This window comes from Triticum dicoccoides, chromosome 6B, assembly GCF_002162155.2.
Source record: "Triticum dicoccoides isolate Atlit2015 ecotype Zavitan chromosome 6B, WEW_v2.0, whole genome shotgun sequence".
Classification (NCBI taxonomy): domain Eukaryota; kingdom Viridiplantae; phylum Streptophyta; class Magnoliopsida; order Poales; family Poaceae; genus Triticum; species Triticum dicoccoides.
In genome coordinates this window covers 142,838,667-142,845,168 of record NC_041391.1, presented here as the reverse complement: position 1 = coordinate 142,845,168, position 6,502 = coordinate 142,838,667, and the positions used below count along the sequence as shown (strand labels likewise).

Below are 6,502 nucleotides of genomic sequence, written 5' to 3'. Positions count from 1 at the left end.
GCCGTCGGCCCCCTACTCGAACAAGCCGCTGTCGGAACCCTGCCGGGCGCGCTGCTGCCCCCCTGCCCCAGCACGCCACCACAACAACCTCCCATTCCCAGTGCGTCGCTGCAGGCCCCCTGCCCCAGCGGCCACCGCCACGACCTTCCTCTCCCAGTGCGGCGCCGCCTAGCCCCTGCCTTCGAGCGTCGCCGGTCTTCGCGCACAACTATCCCACTGCTGCCTGACGAGCCAACTCTGTACTGAGGCTAGCCACGGTGGTCGATCACCGAGGGACGGCCGGTCCTTGCCACCGGCGGCCGCACTCCTGACGTGTCCCGAGCGATTGCGCACATAGAGGTTTGCTCCCATCATCCTCCTCCTCCCAGAGTACGTTGGAAATGGTGACAAACATCCAGTAGGTCCTCCTCTGCCTCTGCTCGCCTCGCTTTCACCATCGGCCAGCCATGCAAATCCATGTAAAAAAGTTCAGGTAAAGTGTGGATCCCTGTACAAAGTCCAGCTAAGTTCAGTACAAAAAGTTCAACTAATTTCTGGCAATGTTTAAGTTGAGTTCAGTGAAAACTTCAAGCTCAGTTTAGTCAAAAAAAATTAAGTCAAAAGTTGCATAATGCCCATTCTGCTTGTGCTGGTGCACTCCTGCTGTTTGTTGCTGCAGCAGGGTGATGTGAGTGAGTGAGAGAGAGAGATAGAAAAATGGAATGATCTTCCACATTGACTAACTCGTGACACACTCGGTTCAGTTTCTTGATTTAGTCCAATTCAATTCCTAATTTTATTTCAGTTCAATGGCTACTATCTCTCTTAGTTTTGATGTTTAATTACAAAGTCTATGTACATTAACAGCAAATAAGTTCAAGTATATCAATAAATGGAAGTTTAGGTATAGCAAAGTCTATGTACACTATATGAAAAAAATGTTGCCTTCAGCAAGCAATCTTGCTTAATTTTCTGGTTAAAAAGACAGGCAACATGGATTACTACCATGGGAATTCAAAGAAAGGTCGTATATAAAAACAGTACAATTTGTGAGCTTCTTGCAGACTAATGATGAGTTACTAGATAAACTAAGGGTCATCTTTTTTGGGCTCGTGGCCGGAACACGAAGCTCAAGTTGTGGTCCAGTATGTCAGAAAAATTCAGCCACCCTGTGTCGAGGAACTTTGCCTCGACAGTACAACATCACACTCTGCTGTCGGTCGCGAGAAGAGCTGCGTGCAGTCCACCCCGTGTCCGCCCTCGATCCGTCTCAGTCATCTCCCTGTCATCCTCTCTCTCTCTGGTCTGTGTTTCTGTGTGCAGGGAGTGGGAGGAGATAGAGCAGGGGAGTGGGAGGCCCTTCCATGGCAAATTCGTTGGCATCTTCCATGGAGATTGCGACCTCTCTTGATTTTTGCTTGAGGATTTCTCCTCTGGATCTGTCCACTGTAGTTCTTGTATAGCGGTGTCCTTTTTTCTAGTGTTCCTCAATGTTGATGCATGTGTTTAATAACCCACTCATACGAATTCTAAAAACAAGCTTTAGTACAAGAAAAGTGGGTGGTTCAGTTCAATTCTGAATTATAGGTGTGTGTAAACACATCCTCCTTACGCAGTAACTAATTAACTATGATACCATGTTTAGACTTCTACAAATCCCGAAACTATGCAGAGTTAGGATTGTCACTACCTTGTTTCTTACTATTAATTAATTTTTATACTATAATGAGATGGTACATGTAGTTGGACATCTCAATATACTGGTGATTGCTTCTTGCTGCCTCTATTTTTATCATGATTTGGTGTGTGCACTGCAGGAGTGTTTTTGTTCCTAGATCAGTCGCTCAACGACAGAATTGTGTATCGCACAGTACATGTATTACTACTATGAAGGTTCAGAAATAAGAACTCAAAGAAGTATTGACAGCATAGCTACTGTATATTCAAGGAGTCGGGTTTTGCTCCTGCGTCATCTCGTCTCCTCCATTCAGCAAAAGCCTCTAGATAAGTTCACACATATGGTTTTGTTCTTTCTATAATTCTTGAGTCCAGACTCCTTCATTTTTTGTTCCTAAGAAATTTAAAAAACCTGTAGAAGTTTGGGGTATAAAATTCTGTAAGTTCGAAATCGGGAAACTGGTAAGTGCAGACAAAATTAAAACTGTCAAAGAACATGAGAGTGTTTGTCAAAGAACTGAGGCTTCCCCACGACAGTACAAACTTTTTAAATGTTTGAATTTTGTTACAGCAAAAACTGAATGGGTGGCAAGATGAATATAATTATTATTAAAAGTTTCTTTTTGAACTTCTCGGGTTAATATACATGAACTTGATTATCTTTTTAACCAGTTAAATATACATGGTTGGCAAGATGACTATAGTTGTTATAGCAAAAATAGTACATTTTTTCAAGAAAAGTTTCTGTTTGAACTTCTCCGATTAATATAGATGAGCTCAATTATCTTTTTAATATGCACTCACATGAGCTCGTTTGGATTTGTGTGTATATTTGTAACACAATCAGTTGAGATCTGGAAAGATCATAAGTTCAGTCGGCCTTGGCATGACAAGCGGGTTCAGTTCGATCTCGCATAGTGGGCAGGTCCCTGATGGTGTGTGCGTCAGGTCTACTCGCACGAGTGGACGTCAGATCGCGCAAGTGGGTAGGTCCCCAATGGTAATAACTAAGAACTTGTTCTATTCCTGCTGCTATCAAGCTGTTTGTTGTTATGCTTACAAGAAATTAAATATCCTTTTTGATCTTTCTTTGTTGCCAAATAAAAAGCTAATATTTACGGACATGTGCAGTATAAACATTTGTTATGGAGTAGTACACATTTTAAAACTTTTATATAATTGCAAAAAATACAGGTATTCTCATTCCCAAAAACCTACAAAAAAACATCAACTTATATTGATAGTTTTGGTTCTAGTCCTTATGGCCCGGTTCTAGTAACTGTGTCGCCCATGCGTTTTAGTTTTTTGTTATCTCTCCTGGATGCTTTTGAAGAGTTTCAATTGTTTTTAGTTCATCTTTTGAATTCTTTTCAGTACATCTACTTACCAATCGTAAGTCCAGTTTCCTTGGTGTTTCCATGCTATTTCTATAGCACAACAGGTGTGTGTGGTTATGTTAATGAGCACATGTAACAAAGTTTATTTTGCAAGTTCAGAGAAGCAACGAGGTAAAAGCAAAACACTAAAACCATGCAATTCTTGTAAGATATCTGAAAGTTCAACAATAAAAATTATATAAGTTTAGTCTCAAGTGGAGAGAAGTTCCTGCATCTCTGTATGCCCGTGGATGCTCGTGTGCTATAGTTGCTTTCTCCCCTTCCTGTACATGCTGCCACTCACCTTTTTATCTCTCTGATGCATTGTGTTGCACTAATGCAGCTCGATCCAGGAGGTGCTAGCTCATGCTGGCTGGAACTAGGATGCAAAAGGGTTGACGGATCCATGCCGCACAAGCACTGGTGCTCTACTTTCTTCTTACTTTGTGTTCTAATTTGCTTTCTTATTATTTTCAGTTTGCGAGATACAAAAAAAGTTAAAAAAATGTTTTGCCTGGAGTTCATATTATTTGCTACCCCGTGATGTACGTCTATAGTTTCTCCCTTCAAATGTGTTGATCCATGTGGTTGTATTTTCTGTGTTTCTCCATCCAAACGTATGCAAGTAGAGAAGTTGCACACAAACAGAAGTTTTTTTAGTGAGAATAATGCATACTATCTTCTATAACTCATTTCACTTCACGGTTTCTTCCACCTGTTTGTTGTTTCCTATTTATCCTAATTCCTAAATGTTCTACTCAACTTCAGCGCCATGCTCAGTCCAACCCCGTGGCTTCAGGGTGGCCGAGTTTGTCACGACCATCAGTTCGGAGACCTGCGTCACTGCTCGTGTCACTACCATGGCCACCTGCATCACTGCGTGATCCGTCAACAGCCTCTTGCACAAGGAAAAGCAACAGGAGTAGAGGCGTCTGAGATGCTCTGTCCTGGTGACTCTGAGAAAGGCAAGTGCTTATGTGGCTTTTGCTGAAGAAGAAAGGCCTAGCTTAACGGGCGTAGGAGTACCCAAATCAGGTGTCGATGTTGTGGAGGCTTTGGATCTTTCCCTAGTTGCTTGACTCCAATAATTATGTCTTTTGAGATTGTACCATTTGGTCGTCCTTTGGTCTTGTATCGAACTTCTAGTCATCTTGTTACATCAGTTCAAAAGCATAGTATGCGAAAACACCCTCAGTACAAACCCATACGGGCATCAGTTCAAGTACTTTTTCGGAACCATTCGAAATTACTCTATGAAAACATACCTCATCTGTACAAACACACACAGAGATCAGTACGAGTGCCGCCGCGAGCGCCGCCGTTGTTGCCCGCGCCCCAAATGTTGTAGCTTAGACGACTTCAGAATGTTTATCGTGTGTGCTCTACCGTCGTATGCTAGTACAAGAATTCCTATCGTCACATAGGTCCATGTATTACTACAATGGGAGTTCAAAAGAAAACCCTATAACACGCGTCGTGCCCCGGCCCCATGCTCGGGACGCGAAAAAAGCTCAAACAAAAAGAAAACCCCATATGAAAATTCAAATGGTAAATGTTCATATCCTAAAACGAGAGAAGTCCAAAACATCGTTGCAAACAAATATTTTATTTCTGAAAAACATGTCATTTAGTTCAACTATATAAATCATGCAAGTTCGGGGGCGATGATACCATAGATCGTTGGAAAGTTACGAGGAAAATCTTACGAAAAACCAGAGTAAAGTCCAGTCTATGAAAACCGCTCAGTACAAACCCAAAAAATTGGAGATCAGTTCGAGTCCTCTCTTTTCAGAAGATTCAAAATTAATCTATGGAAAATAGGAGTACCATAGAAGAAGAGAGAGGGAAAATCAGCTACAACAAACAAGCACCCCGTCATGGATTACAAATATCCAACACGGTGCCATTTCGTGATAACATCATAAGCCTGCTAGAAGAAACCTTCAAAGACAAAATGAATTGGCATCTAGAAAACCGATGAGCAAGATGGAAGGAACATGATTTATACAGTGCTAAATAGTACACCCCTCTTCACTCATACATGTATTTACAAAGCGTTTGGTCGAAAATAAGCACGAGATGGCACAATAGTTCCTAATTTTTCCTACCCTAAGCAAAAGAATTTAAGCCTAACTATAGCTAAGCTGGTACTCCATTATTGATCCCAATCAAGAGAGACTGAAGATCGAGCAGCAGTAACTCACATGATCTCATCAAGAATCAACAGGAGAAATGAAAAGAAGATTAACTCATGAACAAACGGTTGTTCGTACGTCCGTAGTACCCCGTCCCATATGCATCTTTGGTTTTGCTCAGAGTCAGAGACTCAGAGCCAGAGCGCGCCCGCGTCCTTGAGTATGGGCACGAGCTCGCCGAAGATGTGCACGGCCATGAGCCGATCGAGCCCACCGAGGAGCCTCCCACCGACGAACACCGCCGGCAGCGCGACGACAGCCTCGCCTCCAGCGTTCCCGGCCACCGCCGTGGTGAGCTCGTCGTCGTCGGCGACCTCGTGCACGGCGGGGTTCACCCCGAGCCCCTACAGCAGCCGCTTCACCACGTGGCTGAGGCAGCACCCGCGCCTCCCCACCACTAGCACCAGGCTCTCTGCCACCGCCCTCCTCACCGCCTCCCCGCCGTCGCCCCTCACCGCCGCGTCGGCGAGCCGCGAGCCCGCCCTCCTGGCCGACCGCGCCCTCGGCCTCGGCCTGCTCGGACCGCCGCGGGCACGCCGGCAGCCGGCCGACGCTGTAGGGGATCGCCTGGTACATCTCAATCGGCCGAGCGATGTACGATGTGACCGAGCTCTTCTCTTTTCCGCTCGGTTCGCCGTTGTTGCGCCAAGTCCCCTGCTGCCATGGACGCATGCTTCTCTGCTTCCCCCGCGTTCGCTCATGCTCTGGTCGCCGCCTGCGTGTGGACTTGTACCGCCACTCTACCGCGTGTGCGCAAGGGCCGCAAGGCAAGAGGCGCCCAACTCCTTCCGCTTCTCGCCCACGCCATGGCGTGCGCGCTCCTGTAGAGAAAATAGCTCAGAGTTCAATGAGATGAAAATCATCAGTACAACCGCCTAAAATCGTTAGTCCAAGTAGGGTAACAGAATAATATTCTGTCACGCGTAACAGAATAGCCCAGATGTGTGTATATATATATATATATTTATATATATATATATATATATATATATATATATCATGTTCTTCCAACATGCTGAGCTTGCCAAAGGATAAAATGAAAAAAGGAAAGGTGAAGATCACCGTGACTCTTGCATAAGGTAAAGGATAATAATAAAAGATAGGCCCTTCGCAGAGGGAAGCAGAGGTTGTCATGCGCGTTTAGGGTTGATGCACAAAATCTTAATGCAAAAGAACGTCACTTTATATTGCCCCTTGTATGTGGACCTTTATTATGCAGTCCGTCGCTTTTATTACTTCCACAACAAGTTCATACAAAGCTTATTTTCTCTGCAC

At 44.4% G+C, this 6,502-nt stretch overlaps 1 long non-coding RNA gene and 1 pseudogene across 1 annotated transcript; one reads left to right on the top strand and one right to left on the bottom strand.

The window, feature by feature from the left end:
• Positions 1-2,582: 2,582 nt before the first annotated feature.
• On the top strand, positions 2,583-3,963 carry LOC119322369. The gene is made up of 3 exons (XR_005155569.1): positions 2,583-2,656; positions 3,376-3,455; positions 3,801-3,963. It is a non-coding gene; the product is annotated as an uncharacterized LOC119322369 (long non-coding RNA).
• A 1,395-nt stretch (positions 3,964-5,358) lies between these two features.
• LOC119322031 lies at positions 5,359-5,803 on the bottom strand (annotated as a pseudogene).
• Between the last annotated feature and the right edge of the window lie 699 nt (positions 5,804-6,502).